Source organism: Callorhinus ursinus, unplaced genomic scaffold (genome assembly GCF_003265705.2).
Source record: "Callorhinus ursinus isolate GAN/ISIS: 27379988/994484 unplaced genomic scaffold, GSC_fseal_2.0 scaffold7, whole genome shotgun sequence".
Taxonomy (NCBI): Eukaryota; Metazoa; Chordata; class Mammalia; order Carnivora; family Otariidae; genus Callorhinus; species Callorhinus ursinus.
In genome coordinates, this window is record NW_027397069.1 from 14,370,741 (window position 1) to 14,394,223 (window position 23,483).

General features: G+C 37.0%; 1 pseudogene; it reads right to left on the reverse strand.

Moving 5' to 3' along the window:
* LOC112826323 (small ribosomal subunit protein eS24 pseudogene) overlaps positions 1-23,483 on the reverse strand; it is a 92,389-nt pseudogene extending 68,906 nt beyond the window's left edge.

Genomic DNA, 23,483 nt, shown 5'->3' on the forward strand with positions numbered 1-23,483 from the left:
TGTCATTTAGCTTCTATTCCAGCCTTAGCCTTTCAAAGACAAAACAGGGAAATGTCAACCTCATTGTCATTTCTGACATCCCTGACCTAGTAGGTGATCAATGATTATGTTAGCACACAGGCTACCATCATATCTCATCAGTAACACAACATCAGGAATAGAGACGTGGAATGAATAACAAAATATTTACTTTTTAAAAAAGGTAAGAATTAGAGATGCAACTTTCAGTAAAAAAAAAAAAAGTCACCTTATGTGTTTCATGTTTTAAAATTCTGCCAGTTAAAAAGCATATTCTGAGGAAAATAGTACAATATTCAATGACTGATGTGATGGTCATTAACTGTAATAAAGCAATTAAAAACTTTCAAGTATTTTAATAATTAGCAAAGTAGATTAGCAGTTGATAATATTGTAATAACTTTGTATGGTGACAGAGGGTAACTAGACTTATTGTAGGGATCATCTTGTAATGTATAAAAATATCAAATCTCTATGATGTACACCTGGAATAGAATACTGATTGTCAATTATACTTCAATAAAAAAGAGACTAAATTGCCAAAGCAATTTGTTATGGATAATTTCAGTAATTTCACTTAGCCCTTTTATGCAAACTTGTGTTTATAAAAAGTTCAGAGATTATACTGGATACAAAATTAAAAATAACAATTTAACTATATAATTATTTACTTCCACGTAGACCATACTTGTTTCAAGAGAAGTCCTACTGAAAATTCTTCATATATTTGAGAATGAAATAAAGTTAAAACAGTAACTTTGCCACCTCAAATTTCCCAGGGGAGGAAAATCTCCAAAATCACTTATGACATCTATAATAAATCATCTCTCACCTGGTCTGTAAAAGAACATAAAAGTACAAAAAAATGAAGTGTTCAAGTAAATGAGGTACCAACAACATGTTTTGTTTCCACAGACTTCATAATAACAGGCTTTCAAAAATGCATTAAGTGTAAAATATGCTTAACAACAACAGAAGTGAACTTGTTGTAAAACAAGGCAATTCCTTAGAGTGCTGAGTTTATGGAGGCTAAAGCTTTAATCAAATTTGCTGAAATAATTGTGTTGGAACACCAAATATTTTGACTAATTAAAAACAAGTTGTTTTTGAGAACTACTCAAGGTACAAGTGAGAGAAACAACTTGTTTTCTTAAAAAAAAAATCTTGTGGACAAACATTTTTCTTCTAAACAATTTCTTCTGTAAATTATGGTTAGTGATACCTAGTGAGCCAGGTGCAAATAAGCATGCATTGGGATGCCCAACTGTGAAAAGAATAGACAGCAAGAGTGAGCTAGTGACTGGCAGTGTTAAGCACTTAATTCCTGCATTATGTATCCTCAAACTTTTAAGATTTTACTAAAATCTCAAGTAGTAAAACTGGACTTAAAATGTGCTGATAGTTTTAAATTCTTTCTCACACATGTTCTTTCTTTAATGTGTATGTCAAGAAATATATTGATTGATTTTAAGAGGCAAACATTCATCTTTTAGCAAAATGTCTATTGGGTAAACCACTGTTATGTGATATAAAACACAAAGAGGACTTTCATGCTTGAGCTCTCAGTTCTTAACACAATGCAGATGCTCTGAATTTTATACTGAACTTTGATAATGTGGCCTCCCACCAGGACAACTCTGAAGGGATTCATGGTGAGGAGTAGCACATGGAATTTATTTATTTAACAATGCTTTATGATTCTTTATTGCAGTAAAAGTCATGCCAGCTCGACTACAACCCTGACTGTACTTTTCAAAGCATTAGCTTGACCCATGTTATTGTCACAATAAGAAAATCTTAGATACTGGGTTGTTTTATATAAATGTACTATGAAATGGCCTTTGAAAATGGCACAGCTTCTTTGATAAGAGCACAGGTTTCAAAAAGTGCAATCTTGACTCATTTTCATACATACTAGGGGATGCATGGTGAGCATAAACATTTTAAGGGTAGGAAATTTGCATGAGAGAACGTTGAAATTAGCACTTTATCAAGTAAATAAATTTTGCTTAACTTTCTCTTGGTCATGCTTCTCTTTTCTTTTTCCTTCTTCCAAGTTTTTATTTAAATTCCAGTTAGTTAACATATAGTGTACTATTAGTTTCAGGAATAGAATTTAGTGATTCATCACTTACATGTAACACCCAGTGCTCATCACAACAAGTGACCTCCTTAACACTCCTCACCCATTTAGTCCATCCCCCACACACCTCCCCCTCTAGCAACGCTCAATTTGTTCTTTATAGTTAAGAGTTTCTTATGGTTTGCCTCCCTCCGTTTTCATTTTTCCTTCCTTTCCCCTATGTTCATCTCTTTTTTTTCTTAAACTCCACATGAGTGAAATCATATGGTATTTGTCTTTCCCTGACTGACTTATTTCACTTAGAATACACTCCAGCTCCATACAGATCATTGCAAATGGCAAGATTTCATTCTTTTTGATGACTAATATTTCATTGTGTACACACACACACACACACACACACACACACACACACACACCACCTCTTCTTTATCCATTCATCTGTTGATGGACATCTGGGTTCTTTCCATAATTTGGCTATTGTTGATTTTATTGTTGATAGTGCTGCTATAAACATTGGGGTTCATTTGCCCCTTTGAATCACCATTTTTGTATTTTTTTGGATAAATACCCAGTAGTGCAATTGCTGGGCTGTAGGTAGCTCTATTTTTAACTTTTTGAGGAACCTCCATACTGTTTTCCAGAGTGGTTGCACCAGCTTGCATTCCCACCAACAGTGGAGAGTTTCTCTTTCTCCCTGCATCCTCACCAACATCTGTTGTTTCCTGTGTTGTTAATTTTAGCCTTCTGACAGGTGTGAGGTGGTATCTCATTGTGATTTTGTTTTGTATTTCCCTGATGATGAGTGATGTTGAGTATTTTTTCATGTGTCTGTTAGCCATTTGTGTTTCTTCTTTGGAGAAATGTCTGTTCATGTCTTCTACCCATTTCTTAACTAAATTATTTGATTTTTGGATATTGAATTTGGTAAGTTCTTTATAGATTTTGGATACTAGCCCTTTATCACATGTCATTTGCAAATATCTTCTCCCATTCCATAGACTACCATTTAGTTTTTTTTATTGTTCCCTCCAGGATGCAGAAATTTTTATCTTGATGAAGTCCCAATAGTTCATTTTTGTTTCTCTTGCCTCTGGTGACGTGTCTAGGAAGAAGTTCCTGTAGCCGTAGTCAAACGGGTTGCTGCCTGTGTTCTCCTCTATGATTTTGTTTGTTTCCTGTCTCACATTAAGTCTTTCGTCCATTTTGAGGTGATTTTTGTGTATGGTGTAAGAGAGTGGTCCAGTTTCATTCTTCTGCAAGTGGTTATCCAATTTTCCCAACACTGTTTGTTTAAGAGACTTTTTTCCATTAGATATCCTTTCCTGCTTTGTCCAAGATTAGTTGACTACAGAGTTGAGGGTCCATTTCTGGGCTCTCTATTCTGTTCCACTGATCTATGTGTCTGTTTTAGTGCCAGTACCATACTGTCTTGATGACTCAGCTTTCTAATACAATGTGAAGTCCAGAACTGTAATGCCCCTAGCTTTTTTTTTTTTTTTGTAACATTACTTTAGCTATTTGGGGTCCTTTCTGGTTCCATACAAATTTTAGAATTGCTTGTTCTAACTCTGTGAAAAATGCTGGTGGTATTTTCATAGGGATTGCACTGAATGTGTAGATTGCTGTGGGTAGTATATAGACATTTTAACAATATTTGTTTTTCCAACCCATGAGCATCGAATGTTTTTCCATTTCTTTGTGTCCTCTTCAATTTCTTTCATAAGTGTTCTGTAGTTTTCAGAGTACAGATCTTTTACCTCTTTGGTTAGGTCTATTCCTAAGTATCTATGGTTTTTGCTGCAATTATAAATGACGCTGATTTCTTGATTTCTCTATTGCGTCATTATTGGTGTATAGAAATACAACAAATTTCTGTACATTGACTTTATATCCTGAGACTTTGCTGAATTAATGTATCAGTTCTAGCAATTTTTTTGGTGGAATCTTTGGATTTTCTACATAGAGTATCACGTCATCTGTGAGGAGTAAAAGTTTGACTTCTTCCTTGCTGATTTGGATGGCTTTTCTTTCTTTTTGTTGTCTGATTGCTGAGGCTAGACTTCTAGTACCATGCTGAACAACAGTGGTGAGAGTGGACATCCCTGTCATGTTCCTGACCTTAGGGGAAAAGCTCTTACTTTTTCCCCATCCTGGATGATATTGCTGTGGGTCTTTCATATATGACCTTTATAAATGTTGAGGTATCTTCCTTCTATCCTTACTGTCTTGAGGGTTTTTATTAAGAAAAGATGCTGTATTTTCAAGCGCTTTTTCTGCATCTGTTGAAAGGATCATATGATTCTTATCCCTTCTTTTATTAATGTGGTATATCACATTAATTGATTTGTGGGTATTGAACCACCCCTGCAGCCCAGAAGTAAATCCCACTTGATTGTGGTGAATAACTCTTTTAATGTACTGTTGGATTTGATCTCCTAGTATCTTGTTGAGAACTTTTGCATCCAAGTTCATCAGGGATATTGCCCTGTAATTCTCCGTTTTTAGTGGGGTGTTGGCCTTGGAATCAAGGTAACACTAGCCTCATAGAAGGAGTTTGGAAATTTTCCTTTTGTTTCTATATTTTGGAACAATTTCAGGAGAATAAATATTAACTTTTTTTTTTAAAGATTTTATTTATTTATTTGACAGAGAGAGACACAGCGAGAGAGGGAACACAAGCAAGGGGAGTGGGAGAGGGAGAAGCAGGCCTCCTGCTGAGCAGGGAGCCCGATGCGGGGCTTGATCCCAGGACCCTGGGAACATGACCTGAGCCAAAGGCATCCGCTTAATGACTAAGCCACCCAGGCGCCCCAATAAGTATTAACTCTTAATTTTAAGTGTTTGGTAGAATACACCCAGGAAGCCATCCAGCCCTGGACTCTTATTTGTTGTGACATTTTTAATTACTGATTCAATTTCTTTGCTGGTTATAGGTCTATTCAAATTGTCTATTTCTTCCTGTTTCAGTTTTGGTAATTTGTATATTCCTAGGAATTTATCCACTTCTTCTAGATAAACCAATTTGTTGGCATATAATTGCTCATAATATTCTCTTACAATTATTTGTATTTCTGTGGTGTTGACTGTGATCTCTCCTCTTTCATTCATGGATTTTATTTATTTGGGTTCTTTCTCTTCTTTTTGATAGGTCTGACTAGGGGTTTAGCAATTTCGTTAATTCTTTCAAAGAACCAGCTCCTAGTTTTGTTGATCTTTTCTACTCTTTTTTTTTTTTTTTATTCCTCTATCATTTATTTCTGCTCTAGTCTTTATTATTTACCTTCTCCTGCTGGTTTTAGGCTTTATTTGCTGTTCTTTTTCCAGCTCCATTAAGCACTGGGTTAGGTTGTGTATATAAGACTTTTCTTGTTTGTTGAGGAAGGCCTGTATTGCTATGTACTTCCCCCTTAGGACTGCCTTTGCTGCATCCCAAAGGTTTTGAACTGTCGTGTTTTCATTTTCATTTGCTTCCATGTATTGTTTTTTTAATTTCTTCTTTAATTTCCTGGTTAACCCATTCATTCTTTAGTGGGATGTTCTTTAACCACCATGTATTTGTGGTCTTTCCAAATTTTTTCTTGTGGTTGACTTCAAGTTTCATAGTGTTGTGGTCTGAAAATAGGCATGGTATGATCTCTATCTTTTTATGCCAGTTGAGGCCTGATTTGTGACCCAGTATGTGATCTATTCTGGAGAATGTTCCATGTGTACTCAAAAAAATGCATATTCTGCTGGTTTAGGATGAAATGCTCTGAATATATCTGTGAAGTCCATCTGGTCCAGTGTGTCATTCAAAGCCATTGTTTCCTTGTTGATCTTCTGCTTGGATGATCTGTCCATTGTTGTGAGTGGGTGTTAAAGTCCCCTACTGTTATTGTATTATTATCAATGAGTTTAAGTTTGTTATTGATTTATATATTTGGCTGCTTCCAAGTTGGGGGCATAAATATTTACAGTTGTTAGATCTTGTTGGATAGACCCCTTTATTATGATATAGTACCACCTTTCTTCATCTCTTATTACAGACTTTGGTTTAAAATCTAGTTTGTCAATCTTTAAAAAAAAAAAATCTATTTTGTCTGGTACTAGTATGGCTACTCCAGCTATCTTTTAATGTCCATTAGCATGATAGGTGGTTCTCCACCCCCTCACTTTCAATCTGGAGGTGTCTTTGGGTCTAAATGAGTCTCCTGTAAGTAGCGTATTGATGGGTCTTTTTTTTTTTTAATCCATTCTGATACCCTATGTCTTTTGATTGGAGCATTTTGTTCACTTACATTCAGAGTAATTTTTGATAGATATGAATTTAGTGCCATTGGATTACCTGTAAAGTCACTATTCCTGTAGACTGTCTTTGTTCCTTTCTACTCTGTTGCTTCTAGTCTCTCTTTCCTGCTCAAAGGGTCCCCTTTAATATTTCTTTCAGAGCTGGTTTAGTGTTCACAAACTCCTTTAGATTTTGCTTGTCTTGGAAACTATTTCTCTCTCCTTCTATTCTAAATGACTGCATAAAATATTCTTGATGCATATTTTTCCCATTCAGCACATTGAATATATCATGTCAGTCTTTTCTGGCCTGCTAAGTTTCTGTGGACAGATCTACTGCTAACCTTATGTATTTGCCCTTAACCCTAGGTTAAGGACCTTCTGTCACTAGCTGCTTTTAGCAGTTCTCTGTGTCTCTTGGAATTGAATGCCTGGTTCCTTCCCCAGATTAAGGAAGTTCTCACCTATAATTTGTTCAAATAAACCTTCTGCCCCTTTTCTCCACTCTTCTTCTTCTGGGCTCTTATGATATGGATATTATTCTGCTGAGTTCCCTAAGTCTATATTCGTGATCTAATAGCTTTCTTACCCTCTTCTTTTCCATAATTTTATCTCCTATATCACTTATTTATTCCTCTCCTTCTTCCATCCTCATTGTGATTACATCCAGTTTTGCATCCTCAGTTATAGCATTTATTTTGGTCTGATGAGTTTTTAGGTCTTTTATCTCTGCAGCCAGGGTTTCTTGGTTTCTTCTATACTTTTCTCAAACCCAACTAGTATTCTTATGACTGTTCTAAATTCTTGTTCAGATATATTCCTTATATCTGCTCTGAGTAAATCCCTGGCAGTGGTTTCTTCTTGATCTTTCATTTGGGGAGAATTCATCCATCTTGTCATTTTGTCTAGGTTTCTCTCTTTTGTGTATTACGAAAGTTTGCTATGGTTCCTGCTCATAGTCCTCTTCAGAGTTCTTCCGTGCTTGCAGTAAAAAGTGTTTGGACCTTTAACTAGGTGTGCTTTGACTTGTTAAAATAAGCCAGGGCGGGGGGAGTCTGATCTGAGAAAAGGAAAAGGAACAAAAAATACCCAAACAGACAAACAAAAAAACTATAAGCTTGATTCCAAAGAAAAAGGAAAAAAAAATTTAAACACTTCTCCTATTTCCACCAGAACTGAAGCTGATGCTTTGGAGCACTCTATGATCAGTAGACTTGGTGCATGCAGGGGCCCTGTGCGGGTCTTCTGGGGGAGAGGCCTGCTCCACTGGCTCACAGACCTGCCGTAATAAAGATGCCCCTGTGGGGAGTGGGGGTCTAAGCAGCTCCAGCTTCCCCTGGGGACACAGTGTTGGTCACTGAAGTCTGACCATGCTGGTGAGTGGGAGGGAAATGGCATCACTCTGCTCTCTTGTCCCCCAAGAGGGGAGCACGCACCTCTGCTATTCAGGAAGTCGTCACAGAAAAGTGAACAATTTCCCCCCTTGTGTCCCAGGCTTCTGTCAAATCCCACCCTCACCCTGTCTGTGCCTGGGGCTATTGGCATGCTTGGTGCCACAGTTCTGTGTTTTATCTCTGGCACATGGCTGGGATTCAGAACTCCAAATCTTACAGGACCCAGCATAGTGTGGACTTGCTCCCCTCCTCCAGAAAGACTTGCCACACTATGTCTGATGTCACCCCATCCCAGAAAAGTAGTCACACGGCCACGAACTGCTTGGAATGTATGGCAAAGCACAGCAAAAAAGCAACAGCCAGGTTATCTGCCCTCTGCACACACCTCTGTCCCCTGATGATGAACAGCTGGTCAATGGTGACTCCTGGGTCTTTTGTCTTTGGAGAGGCAAAAAGGGGATTGTACTGGATTGTACTCACCCAGTACAACCCAGGGGATTCCTACACCACACTATCCACTCCCAGGCCTCTGCCATCCTCCTCCCAAAGACCATCACCACTCCCACATGGCTCATCTTAGGCCAATAGAGTGGACTTCCAAAACCTCAGAATTTAAGCTCCACTGCTTACAAAAACTTGCAATAGTTCTTGACTCCTCAGTCAACAGTTTGAGGGAAGTGCTTTTCTTGCATGAACTTGATACGCTGCTCTCTCCCCCTCTCTCTTTTTCTCTCCTATCTCCACTGAAAGGGATTCTTTCTCTCCATGGTGCCATGGCTTTTCTCTCCAATTCATGTCTCCATACCTCATACCTTCCACGTTCTCTAACTGTTCAGATTGTTCTCTGAACAATAGATCCTCAGATCTATTCCTAGGTGTTCAGAATGGTTTGATGTTAATCCAGCTGCGTTCCAGGGACAAGGCAAGCCCAGGGTACCCTACTACTCTGCCATCTTAACTCCCTCCATGCTGCTCTTCAACCTGACTGATTAAATGATCTTAGTCACCAATGTAATGATTTCTTCATGTACCATTGACTTCCAGCAAAATGAAGAGAGGTGATATTGTTTAAAATTAGAATTCTTGTTTGAAAGCATTTAATGAGATAATAATGTTTTTGCTGGCTTTGGTTTAATGGAAGATATTGACACATTCAATAGTATTTATATGTTTTGTACAGAACTATATTAAAAAATAACTAGAAATTATGTAAATGTAAGTATCTTTCTGTATTTTCTATGGAAATATATTAATGATATATTATATGTTGGCTAATTGAATTAAAAAATTATTTTTAAAAAAGGAAATATATTAGAAAGCATCTATATGTTACATTTAAAAAAACCCATAATATTGTTTTTATAGAATAACATTATATTGAAATCTAAAAAAAAAAATCTCAATCCACTGTGTGAAATTAAAAAAATCTTACAGTACTGGCTATATCTATTAACATATTTGTGCCCCCTCAATTTTAGATGTTTATGAAAAACATCTAAATAAGAGAGTCTTAAGTTTTGCCCCTTATTACAAATCAAAATCATGTTAAACATACTTTTGAAAATTACTTATGTTTTTGGCTGAGCATGCCTCAGCCATCATTTTCACCTAAAAATATGAAAGAAGTTTTCTCTACTATAAAAAAAAAATGTTTAAAATTTTCTCAGAAAGTTGTATCAGATTGGGTTTGGTTAAGGAAACAAAACCACTACAATTATTATGGGATAAGGAGTTTCATGTAGGAGTCAGCGTTTCCACTCATGTAGAAGGAGCTGAATGGAATTCTGAAGATTAGGAAGGGGGCAGCCAGCAATCAGATATTACAACCACTAACTTGCTTCAACAGCATGAGGTGCTGGAACAGAGGAAGTCAGGCAGGCCCACAGCTCAGGGAAGCCTGCAAACTGCACGGGCAGAAGCTCTTCTGGCAACATGCCCCAGCAGTGAGGGGTGTGACACGTGGGAAATCCTGGCTTCTGCTTCACTTCCACATTGCAAATCTCTCATTGCTTCCTCTCCCCAGCAAATAGCCCTGAGCAGCACAGGAAAGGAATTCTGAGAAATGGAGTTGGCAGTTATTGAAGAAGTTCTTGATGGTGCTAAGGTAATAACCACAAATGCAGGGTTAAAAATACACTTAACGGTGCATTTTTAGTGTATTAAGTAGCAGTATATCAAAACTGAAGTAAAAATGTTAAATTCCCCAAACTATCTAGACTTTGTACAGAAGAGTAAGGGCCTAGAAAGGGGGTGGCTAGAGCACAGAGTCCTGTGGAAAGGGACAAGTCTTGTGCCAGGTGCTTATGAAAACTTTAATTCCAAGTGGATACACATGGAAGGATTCCAGAGAAACTGGAAAAATATCCCAAGTTCCTTCAAATGCTGACCTGTTAGACAAATACTGCACCTTAATCCCTTCAATTTAAATGTTTTTATTATTCCTTTAAAATAAAAGGTGTCCTACAGTGGATAGTCTTGAAGTAGGAGTTGACTCTATCATTAGAATCAATCCAGAATCTGAGAGGAGGTTCCCACTTAGGAAAAGAGAAATCATGTAAAAGCAGAGGATCACTGATGTAAGAGCAAAGAACAGGGATGGACATCCATGTATATCTATTTCTTCTACTTGGCAATCACATTTGCAACAAGTCCTAGGGGTTTTTCAAATGTTCTGACTTTCAGAAGCCTTTCCTGTTCATTATTTTGGTATAAACTATTTCCAGACTAACCATATGGTAGCATTAGTGCTCTGCCTTGTTGTAGGTAATGTATACGTATAAAAAAAAAGGCATCATGATTAAAAAAAGTGATGGTGCAAACAATATCTGCCAGCAAGGAAAAACACACTTGTGTTTTTAAAGAACATAATGGGTTGTGGTCTTCCAGAAGGAGATCACGTTTTAAACTTCCTCCAGTGCAAACTTAAGCCTAATAACCTACTTATGAGGCCATAATAGTGTAGTGTCTTCAAATTAGGTGGAAGGTTTGTGGAAACTTTTAGCAATGTATCTCACAGATACTAAAATTGTATTACCCATTACAAAATAATCATACTTGGAGGAGCGATAGAGGACACAGTTAATTGAACTGTATTTCTAAGTGGTGCACATTTATGGAACATTTACTTTCTCAGAACCCTGGAAAATGCATGTATCTAAAAACAATTCTCCTAGTCATAAGGAGAAGTAGAAAAAAACATAAAATAGGATCTGTTCCATATATAATTAATGCATTTACATAATTGAGTCATCCAGTTCCAAAATTTCATTTCTCCTTGAAACTCAGTCCAGAAAAATAAAGGGTGGGGGGAGGTAGATATAAATAGGTCTTCCACCTGGGTCTACTTCATTTTACTGAAAAGAAAGTATTTGTTTCTGTAATTGCTTTACTGGTCCCAGATGTTGTTACATCATTGGTGAATAATTTGAGTTCGGTGAAAAGTTAAGGATTTTTTTTAATGTTAATTACATTTGGGTCTTTATAGTTACTGTCCTTAGGCGGAAAAAAATCTATCAAGTGTCCATTTTGACTTGTGGCTCTCCTTAGTCTCCACAAGAATTATCATATTGTCTCTTCAAACAATTCAGGGACAGAAAACTCCAGCACAAAATTTGAAACTGTGAGGCTGATCTTACTTACCATGCTATATGGTAGAAAGCTCCCAGAATCAAAGTTAGAAAGCAGGTGTTCTCTCATGCTAACTTCATGTATGATTATGAGCATTTAACTACTCTGAGCCTTCTCCTATTTGGTCATTTTTAGATCGACAAGAGATCCTTTTTAGGGCAACATTTTATTATTCTGTCACTTTGTGTTATTTGCAGAACCAACACCATTTGTGTGAGAAGGACTTTCAGAAGACTGTTCTCCTAAGTAGAGAAGAAGGTAAATCAGATGCCACCATTCCTGATGGGGTCCTGAAGAATAAAAGAGAAATTTCCTAGAGGCATTTAGGGAAGAAATTCCTAAGGATTTACAAAAAGGAATCAGACTATCTCCCTCTGGGAACAGAAGAAGCCATATAACAGAAACACAGATTTTTACTAATCAGTAAGCTTTTGGTGATGTTCCTCCCTACACTTGGAGACTACTAAGAAAAATCTAGTAGTGGTTAAGAACTCTGGAAGCCTGACCTTCCAGCTTTGCAATCCCACCAAAACACCCACTAACTGACCAAGCACAGACCAATTAGTCAACGTGTTTCCTCATCTATATGCTATGGGACCATGCTCCATGATGCTTCCACATGTCTTGTGACAGATCTTGTCCTGACCTTAACTTTTCACAGATGCTTGGGTACCAAACAGTCTTGAAAGATAAAGATAGGGTCTCCCTGTGGGTCACATGGCAAGTTTCTTTTCTGATTTGGATCATACAGAGAAGATATACATAGATCTCTCCAAGTCAGAAGTTGGGCAAGATTACTAGCAGACTCCTTTATAGGCTGGGGTTTTTACTTAGTTATTGTTTCTTACTTGTGACACAAACACTGGGTACACAGCATCCACCTGGCCTGCCTGGGCACAGTGGGAGCACTATGGGAATTGGAGAGACCAGGGGAACTGATATGAAGTTCATGGTGCGCTGCACCATTAGAAATGAAGTCCTTTGTCTCTAAGGTTGTTTTCTTTTTTCTTTTTTAAGATTTTATTTATTCGACACAGAGAGAGAGAGAGAGAGAGAGAGAGAGAGAGAGAGAGAGATAGCGGGAGAGAGGGAGGGAGAGCGAGAAAGAGCACAAGGAGGGGAAGCAGCAGGCAGAGGGAGAAGCAGGCTTCCCGCATGAGCAGGGAGCCCAATGTGGAGCTCGATCCCAGGACACTGGAATCATGACCTGAGCTGAAGGCAGAGGCTTAACCAACTGTGCCACCCAGACGCCCCTCTAAGGTTGTTTTCTGTCAACATCTATCAAACTGTATCAGGTCAACCAATTAGCTAGAAATAGGTATCATCTCCAACCCTTCACAGTTCCTGATACTATAAAAACATGCCACTCATCTCAGCTCATCAGTTAGGAAGTTTATGTCACTAACATTTTTAAGAACCTCCAAAAGGCAACTTGTACAGAGTCCACAAACAAAAAACCTTAATCAAAGGATGTAATTTCATTTCTCACAAATATCTTCTCTCACACGACTCCTAGGACTCACATGTACATATCTTTATATTCAAAGGGGCCTCAAAAATACATAGGAGTTTAAAATGTAGCTGGCACATCTATATTTTCATTATTCCCATATGAAAGACTCTATTTTGAAACTGATTGACATGTATTGGAAATCCTTCACCATTTACCAGTTTTGCGGGCTTAAGGAATTTATTTAACCTCCAAAAGGGCCCAACAGTAAGTTTAATTTTCTATAGCTGAACTTAATTTCTCTTACAAGGTCCATTCCATGGGATGTTAAAAAACAAAACAAAACAACAAAACCCAACCTTCCATGAATTCAAGTTCTTTGCCACATTTGTTCTTGAGTTGCATCTAAGCACTGGAGTGCACTGCAGTGTCTTGCTAAGGGTCCCGTACAGAGATGGTCTTTAGCTATAAGCTGGGCACACAAACAGACTGAGCTCTATGTTACCCGACAGTGGATCCAGGTTTTGTATGTACTGAAATGTGTGCATTTGGTGGTGGGCAGGGGAGGCTTTAATGAAACCACAAAATTACAGACACTGAAATAGGTACAAAGCAAGCATTTACTTAGAATGAAAAAACACATAGCAATTTACAATTGTAACAATGCTCATCACCATTATACCTATCAAACTCCAGAGAAATAACAACTCACACTTTTATAATCCTTTTTCCTACATTTTGACTACATTTTATGTCCCTCTTCCAATGATAAGGATTTTTTAATTATGAGAGAGGAAATAAATAATTCATTGCCTTCTTGATCAAGTTTTATTTTTGATAACTGGGTTCATAAAATATGATTTCACATGAAGACAAACTCATTGTTTATAGTTCTACTAGAGGGATATGACCTGCAAATAAAGGGGCTTTGGTAAATTCTATATGGTGTGATTCTTACGTTATCTTTATGTATGACAATAATAATTATACATTCCTGGCAGTTAACGGCTTTCTGACAAAGAGGACCAGACAACTTTCACAGATTATCTTCTGGTTTTCAAGATGGGGATGGAGTAAATCAAAGGGACACAGGAGCCAATTGAAAGAGTTCCCAATTGTCAAATGTAGAATAATCTGAGCAAAAATATAGTAATATCAGATTAAACTCAAAGTGTGTGTGTATAAATCACAAGTCCATACCTAAATAAATAAATAAATAAATAAATAAATAAATAAATAAGGGAGATAATCCAAATCTTCCAAGTGGAACTCCAAACAATTTATGTAGATACTCTACCCTTAAGGACGTGGAACACAGCCCTTCATTCCTAGAGTAGGCGGTGCGGAGTGACTTCCTTACAAAGAGTACAGTTTAGAAAGGTGGAGAATGATTTCCCAGAGGAGAAACCTGATAAAGCTTACCTCAGAACCCTGACAAACATTAGTAATGAGAAGTCATCTTGATAGCCATTACCCAGACATGAAATGATGACAATGGCTACACAGAGGCAACTCTGTGGGCCTCCTGGGTCATCAAACCCATAACCCCAACCTAATAAAGAAACCATCAGACAAAATCCAGTTGAGGGGCATTCTAAAAATGCCCAACTAGCACTCCTCAAAACTGTTGAGATCATCAAAACACAAGGCAAATACAAATAGTCACAGCCATGTGGAGTCTAAGAGACATAACTAAATGTAGTCTGGTATCCTAGATGGGATTTTGGAATAGAAAAAGTACATTAGACAAAAGCTAAGGAAATATCAGTAAAGTATGGGCTTTGATTAATCACAATATATCAGTATTGAGTCATTAAGTATAAGAAATGTTCGCATACTAATATATAAAGCCGATCAGGTAAGCTAAGTGTGGAACATAAGGAAACCCTCCATACTATCTTCACAATTTTCCTACAAATCTAAAGCTGTTTTAAAAATAAAGTATATTAAAGGTGAAAAAAATCTTCTGGCTTTGAACATGTCACATCTTGTTCTCACCCACTCCCCATATATTTCTTGTGTTAGGTTACCTCTGGCATTACATACTTAAGTTTTTATAGCAGCTGAGAAAGTGCAATGGGCAATAGGAATATTTCTGGAAGCCATCCACTTACAGAAAGCTAGCAATAATCTATTTGAGAATCACCTAATATCCCAATAAATTCAAACTGTATGTACTGCCAACTGTTTTCCTTTAACAGATCCCTAAAATGCCTGCAACTACTCTAATGTCACCCTGAATGAGTGAAGTGCGCTCGAGTGCAAGTCACTATAGAAAGAGGCAGTGCTCTTAACAGAATGCAGTTAAAAATACATTATTTCCATGAATTTTTAAAAGGAGAGGATAGGTCCAGCTTCTGCAAATACTAGACTATCATCTAGGATATTAAAACATCTTTCAAAGACAATTTTGCTTTCTGACTAGACAATTTTTTTTTTTTTAAGTTAACTGTCAAGATGCTGGAGAGTGAACAAAACTAATCAGAAACCAGAGGTTATGTATTCCTTGAAAGAAGAGAAAGAGACTAGGTAAAAACTAGATCTGTTCAGCTTTCTTTCCGCTAAACCATGCCCATGAAATAGATTCTCATACAGTGAAGTCTCAATAGACTGAGAAGTCAGAGGCCATGGCTGAAGGTCAAAAGAAGCTGAAAAGTGAGGGAAAAAAATGCTATTTAACATGAGTCATAAATGGAAGCTCCCAAAACCTGCATTCAAGCTTCCCCAGACCCTTGGCTATTTCTTGAACTATGCACACACTGAGTGAGACCCCAAGCTGCTCAGAAAAAGCAGTAGTTGGGAAGCTGAGAGAACAGAGTATCAACAGGGACCGAGTAACAAGGAAACAGAATTTAGAGTTTAATTCCTGCCCAGTTAAGTCTTTTTGAAGACTTATAAGGGGATTCTAAAATTTATGTGAAAACGTATACACTGAGGATAGCCAAAACAACCTAAGGAAAAAAAAAAAAAAACTACATAGGAAGAGCATTTGCCTCTAAGTGTGGGATAGAATACTTGGGGGCACAAGAGCACTTTCTGGTGTGATCAGAATGTTATGTATCTTGATATGACTGATGGTTACATGATGGTACACATTTTTCTAAATTCATTGAACACATTTTATTTACTTTTTATTTTTTAAAAGATTTTTTATTTATTTATTTGAGAGACAGAGAATGAGAGAGAGAGCACATGAGAGGGGGGATGGTCAGAGGGAGAAGCAGACTCTCTGCCAAGCAGGGAACCGGATGTGGGACTCGATCCAGGGACTCCAGGATCATGACCTGAGCCAAAGGCAGTTGCTTAACCAACTGAGCCACCCAGGTGCCCAAATGAACACATTCTAAATCTGTACATTTTTGTAATTTAATCTTCAATTAGAGTATTTGAAAATAATAAGGTAATTTCAATACATTCCATGTCTTTAGAGGAACTCCTACAATTCAGGAGCCCTGAGACTTAATCTTCATGAAAAACCTGTCTTGGTAGTTATTCCACTTTGTCTACCAGTTTCTGTCCATGCAGTCACTGGTGCAGACATTTCAGGTCTGGGCAGCTTTCTCGGTTAGTTCTGCAACTTTTCACTTCTTTTCCTCCCCTCCCCCCCCCAAGAAGATTTGGCTGGTCTTGTGCTCTTCTGGAGCTCTAAGAAATTTAACAGGGTTGCAACACACTCCATCTCTGTTTTCTACAGATCAGGAAAAATTGTAATACTTCACTTGCAATGCTGAAGACATATGAATATGGTATGAGGTCAACAAGTGACGTTTGGCCATCTATCTAGACATACCAAGCTAACATTTCTTCTACTCTGGTTTGATGGTGAGCTTAGAGGAACTCTCGGCTCTTGCAATTTCTCCAGTGTCTAACTGCATTACAAAGGTGCACTAGATCTTTGGACCTCCAACTTGTACTTTCTTAAATCATCTCCTCTTTAGTTGGGTTCGTCTAAAAATCAGAAAATTACAGGGCATTAGAACTTCTCCAGTCTCTCAGGCCTTTCCTTGGGGTTAAAGCTTAGATTTTTGAAACCTCATTCTACTTCTTAATTTCTATGTAACCTGGAAAAGATACCTTATTTCAGGTTTGTGTAAGGTTTTTAGAAAAGCAGATAACAGCTTTATAAAAATGTGTATGATAATAGCATGTATCTCCTAAATGAAATAATTTAAGTTTTTTTTTTAAAAAGATTTATTTTAGATAGAGAGCGAGCATGAGCAGGGGGGTGGGGGAGGACAAAGGGACAGGAGAATCTCCCGCAGACTCTTTGCTGAATGCAGAGCCCAGCGCAGCTAGATCCCAGAACCCTGAGATCCTGACCCGAGACTAAATCAAGAGTCAGATGCTTAACCAACTGAGCCACCCAAGAGCCTCTAATGTAAGATATTTTAAAAACTTGATATTATAGAGTAAGAAATCAAAATTAACTATTATTAGCTACTCAAACTATGATTTTGAAAGAAATGAAATTTTTTATTAGCATTATAAAATTCTGTGGTGACTGAGGCATTGTTCATAAAATATCCTAACGATGGATGAATGAGGAACAAAAAAATATATGGGGAAAAACAATAGTTTCATATATAAAAATATTACCCTGATTTACTAGTTCAGGCCACTGTTTCTTCTGTAGAGAAAAGGACATCCTTATAAAATTATTGGAAGGATTACATAGGAAAATAACGCATTCAAATTTCCTAGCACAATGCCTGATGTACAGCAAGCACTCAATAACATTAAGTGAACTGACCTGTATGATCATTTTTTCTCATGAACCCAGAGAGGAAGTACACATATTGGAAAACATTTATCCAGAATAAAATGGTAATAAGGGCCCATAGTTATTTCCAAAAGTACCTACCTGAGTAAATTAACCATTTAATAAGAATACTGAGCCCCTACCTTTCTAACTTAATATTGAGCCCCTACCTTTCTAATTTAATAAGAATACTGAGCCCCTACCTTCCTACCTAACATAATATAATCTTTTTCAAAAAGTCCTATTATACTAATTATCTGAAATAGTCCTCTAAACCTGTGAGACAGGTATTATTTCTTTAATGAGAGGTTACAAGTCCTGTGGAAGTGACATACAGCTAAGTGTCAGAGCTGGAATGAAAAGCCATGAATCTTGATTCAAAGTCTCTGGGCTCTTCTACCAAGGCAGAAGTTCTCACATGCAAAAACAGAGCAAACTATTTTTGACCCTGCCCAACTAGTCCCAATTAGGACTCCCCTGAGATCTCTCTCTCTCTCTCTCTCTCTTATCCAAGTTTTTCTGGCCTGTTCTTCCATGAAAGTTTTTGCCCCTTATCTTCCTAATTAGTTTTGAAACAGAATGATCTTGTGCATTGTTTCCACTGGGTCTGAGCTACCGCAGAGACTAAAAGAAAGGCGACAATATGTTGTGGGATGGGAGGTATGAGAACTTAAGAAAGAGAAATAAATGGAATTTAAATGGGTACGTCAGTTCAGAAATGGGCAGGAAAGAACCAAGAAAATAGTTTTCATTTATCTTCCTTTTAATCAAAGCCTGCATTTGAGAAGATGAGGTCCATCCTTCAAGACAGAAGGCTAAGGGCTCTGTAGTCACTAGATATTAATCTATGGTAGAACAGACTCTACTGTCCACATCTTTCCTAAAATGGAGAAAATTCATCTTTTAAAGATATATCTTTAGTTTACCTTCTGGGTAGATGAAATTCTATATCTAGTAACTCCAATATTTATCAGATCTCATATTTTGCCAGTGTTCATTTGTTCCTTTGTATACAAATACTGTAAACTAACCAAGATATAGACCAATAATGAAAATCCATGAAAACAGAGAAACTGTGAACCAGGATGAAAATAGAGTACTTAGTAATGTAAGAAATATTTTCTCTATCAGTGTTGATATAGAAGAAGTTAAAATGGATTTTCTACCATTGTTACACTGAATTTTAAGGTCTGATCAATTCATGATATTGCAACTTGGGGTGAATTTTAATAAGTTCAAGTACTCAGTAGGATACACTATAATTATTTATATGGAAGCACGCTGGTTCCGTATATCCTATTGAGTCATGAACTTGTGAAGTCAAATACAGAAGTGGGTTATTGTTCTTTACCAGCATCATAAACATTCGTGATTAAAGAGTCATGTAGCATCATACACTAAAGTCCTGGCATTTAAATACAAAGTTAAGTATTTCTAACACCTTTGTCAGAGGAGGTAATGTGATGTGTCTGAATCCTGGTCTTGCTGTGACAGGAAAAGTTGCATCCCGAATCAGGTTTTAATAATTCCATGCCTCAGTCAATAGTGACATAAAATAACAGGGTGAGGAGGTTTAAATTCTATTATAAAACAATTTATTCCTTGATACTATTGTTAAAAAAAACCAAAACAAAACAAGGAAACCTATGTACCAGAGCCTTAAATAAAAAGAACTCACTAGGTGAAGATATAATCCATAATAGTCCTAACTGTAATGAATTCAACTGTAATCAAGAATAAGACCAAAACCAGTGGTGGGAGTGGCCTAAGACACAAAATGTGAAATGTGTTACCTGCTCTCTGGGAATAAAATTAAATCTTCAGTCATGAGTGTCAATTTTAAGAGGCTTCCGACTGGCATAGGACTTCACAATCAGGGTTTAGTATTTCTTTATCAAAGTGGGAAAGAACTCTTCAGATAGATCTGGTACCTTTGGGTCCTTGGTTTGGCTTTGGTCCTGACTGATGACAACTAAAGCATGATGGGGTCTCACTGGCCTTTTGGAGTGAAGAGTTGGTACCTGTTATGGAATCCAAGTCCCAGCCATCTGCCTATTTTGCTGGCTTCCAGACTTTGCCTGCTAGCAACTCTGCATCACCTCACAGAAAACAGGGAGAGGCTGAGGCCTACCTGAGGACCACATGATGTGACCATCATCATTCTGGAGCCCCTCCTGTCTCCTGCTGCCTCATGTCCTAGATCAGGGACAGAGGAGAGGTCTTCTCTGGCGGGAAAATCTCCATAGTTTGTTTTCCCTGAAACCTGTCTTTTGATAGGTCCTTAGGAATTCAGAAAAATATGTTTTTCTTCACAAAGCCTGGCAATTTAAGAACTTTCCCGATACACACCAAAAAACCCCATTTTGGACGCCAGAGGTTAGAGAATAAATGCTTTGCTCCAACAATCCTTATGCCCTGTCCTTCAACCTGTTCCTTCACCTCTTCTTTCCTTCTCTCCACAGATCAATGTCTCAGGAAACTGTGGAGAACTGTATATAAAACTACATAGAGAAGGAATATACTAATATTTTTTATATTACCTTTTTTACACATCTGTAGATAATTCCTTATTAAATGTCTTTGCTATTAATATTGGTTTGAATTTTACTACTTTCATACTTATTTTTAAGAAAAACTTTGTCCATATTGTAGTGACCTTTGTAATATTAAAAAAAGTTATACTGAATTACAGAAAGTTTGTGTGAGCCACAATGAACTTCTTACCAACCTTATCTTGGCCAACTAACAGAGAAAGAGGTATTGAGAGAGGTGCCTTTTGTTGTATTTACATAAGAATGAGTTGAACATTGGCCTTCTCCCCAGGTTCATTATTCACATTTTTGTCTATTCCTGACTCTGACAAGTTTTAAGACTGGTGTTTTCGTGCTTTTGTTATCAGCTTTTATGACCTCTTTATACATTAAAAAATCTTTGTCCTATTTATTATAACTCATTATTTTCCTTTAGTTTTAGGTTTTACTTGATTGTGTTGCTTATTGTAATGTCCATAATCCTTTTAGACTAAGTTCTGCAAGCCTATGAACCGTGGTTGTTTTATTCTTTAGTTTATCTCAAGTGCTTTAAAATGATGGCTATATTTGTTGCTCAATAAATGATATTGTTGAATCAGTAAATTTTGAACACTTTCAAGTCCCGAAGCTTTGATTGCATTAATCTAATTCCTATAGCAACCTATGGAAAGCTAAAAGAAGTAAAACACACAAAAAATAAAGATTCAATTTTTGCTATGTAGAGTGATTTAGCTTAATTTTCCTTTTCAAATGTAAGAAGAATTTATACTTTTCATGTAAGTTACTGGAAATTTAAAAGGAACTGAAAAAAGCTGAATCGTTTCAAAATCCAAACATAATTATTGATTTTTAAAAATCTCTCCTTTTCTCTGTGGATGTAATTTGCATTATGTTTACATTTTTATGTAGCTGTGAACATACTGAATGTGTAAACTATTTTCCTTTTTAAAACTAAGTATATCACTTATTTGGGAACTGAAGTGAGTAACCTTCATAATATATGCCAAGAAGGATTATTTCATCTGACTGTATTTTGTTTACAAATTTGTTTAGACAACTGTTTCCCCAAGCTTTGTAACCTTTCAATTCTTTTTTTTTTTTTTTTAAGATTTATTCATTTGAGAGAGAGAGAACATGCATATATAGGCTGGGAGGAGGGCAGAGGGAGAAGTAGAGAATCTCCAGCAGACTCCCCGCGGAGTGTAGAGCCCAATTTGGGCACCCTGGCTCAATCTCATGACTCTGAGATCATGACCTGAGCAGAAATCAAGAGTTGGATGCCGAACCAACTGAGCCACCCAGGTGCACCATGTAATCTCTCAGTTCTTAACTTCTGGATTAGGTTTAGACAGTGGTGTTGAAAAACTGAGACATATAAAAAATTTTAATAACTTATTTGAGCAAAATGCCATTCAAATCAGGCAGCTCCAAACCGGAAGTGGTTAAGAGAACTCCATGACAGGAACCTGGGTGAGAGGCTTTTACACAGAATAGGCAGAAGCAAAGTAAGGAAATTATTGATTGGCTATACCTTTTTTTTTTTTTTGATTGGCTATAGCTTAAAGCATCACTGGCAGTTTGTGATTTGTTGTCCTTAGGTTTCAATTTTGTAAACTGAAGGCACTTAGGAACTTAGAGTTTGGTTTATGTAGGCCACCATGGCATCAGGGCCACCTCAGTACAATTAAATTTTTCTAAAAATAATATGTAGGTCTTCAACTGATGGCAGTTGTAATTTTAGTACCCACAGATTAATTGGTAATGGCAAGCTGCAAATGAATTTTAGTATATATATTGGCAAAGCAATATAAATATCAGCCTACACTTGAACAATGTGCTCTTCAGTCTGTCATCATACATGTGGATTCCTAGACCCTCTTCAACGTCCTGAAGCCTCAGTGTCCTCTCCCCACTGGAGCCCCCTGTGGTTCTCACACATTAGGAACCTGTTTGAAGGGGATAAATGCATCTGTCAGTCACCCCCAAAATGTATAATCCCATTAAATAAACAAATGCCACTTAAAAAACTGTTTATTTGTCTACTGTTTTTCCTCAAAGCATAATTTCCTCATCCCCAAGGCAGACATTTTGAAAGTTACTTCCTAAATAGGTCTATCTTTTAAGATAAAAAAAAAATGGCATTCCTTTACAGCAAAACCCAATGATAATTTGAAGAATTACAAGCTGGCTTCTTCAACCCAGATCTAGGTAGGATACTCTGGCATATGTTACTTTGGAGAGGAAAGTTGGCATTTTTAAGAAACAAAAGAGCATTTTGCTTTTTCATCAGAGAGACACTTTAGTATCTTAAGTGTTCATTTGCAACCTCATAAAATGTTTCCTTTCCCTTTAAATATCAAGGCGATGTTTCAGGATTAATATAAAATCATTCTTTACATTTAAGTCATATTAGCAGGAGGGACACAAACAATTACAAGTAGGTTTTCCTAAAGCTAAAGCTACAACACCTTTACCTTTAGAACTTAAATTCTTATGTTAGTGGTAATAATTTAAAAAGCATTTTCCATTCTAAATATTTTAAGATGTACAATGAACACCAATGTACAAAGAAGGCAAAAACATTCATACAGTAACAAGTTTAATTGCATATCCAGCAGAGAAGCAGCTATATTTAAGTGTAACTATTGTTACTCAAATAATCAAATGTATTTTAACTGCTAAAATTACACTAGCAATAATAGAGCTTATATTTTATCATTCACATTTCCAAATTACAGTATTACCAGAGTTATTTTGCTCGCAAGAACCCTAGGAAGTGTGTAGATTAACTATTATTGTCTTCATGAAAATTTGCGGGCAGAGAGAATGACAGGGCCCAGCCAAAAATCACATGCTTAAGAATTAAGATAAATCGATAATCAAGAGAAAGATAAATCGATAATCAAAATAATTTCATTCTCTGCCAAGTGTTTATATTGGTAATGATATAAAGCACTTGGTAATATTTAATATTTATTTAGTCTTACTTCTGTAGCTCTATGTAAAGGTGAAAAAATAGATTGTGAACACTGTTGCCAGGAAAATATCTTATCAATATTGCTATAAATGATAATATTCTGCTGGGAAGAGGATGCACCCCGTAAGGCTCTGGGAACTCTGCTCTTATGGCTTCAGTGTCAGGCTGACCTGAGGTGGTGGCCCTAATGATATCTGCATCAAGTTCAGGGCCATTCTCCCCTTTTCTTGAAGAACAGCACAAGTTCACAACCAAGTAAACTTTACCATTTTGGCCTATAGAACTGAAGAAGTCCAGCAGCCTTGCTACTTCCATCCCATCTAGCTGTGTTCTCTTTAGTCCCAGCTGGCAGGATTCTTGCTGGTTTAATCCCAT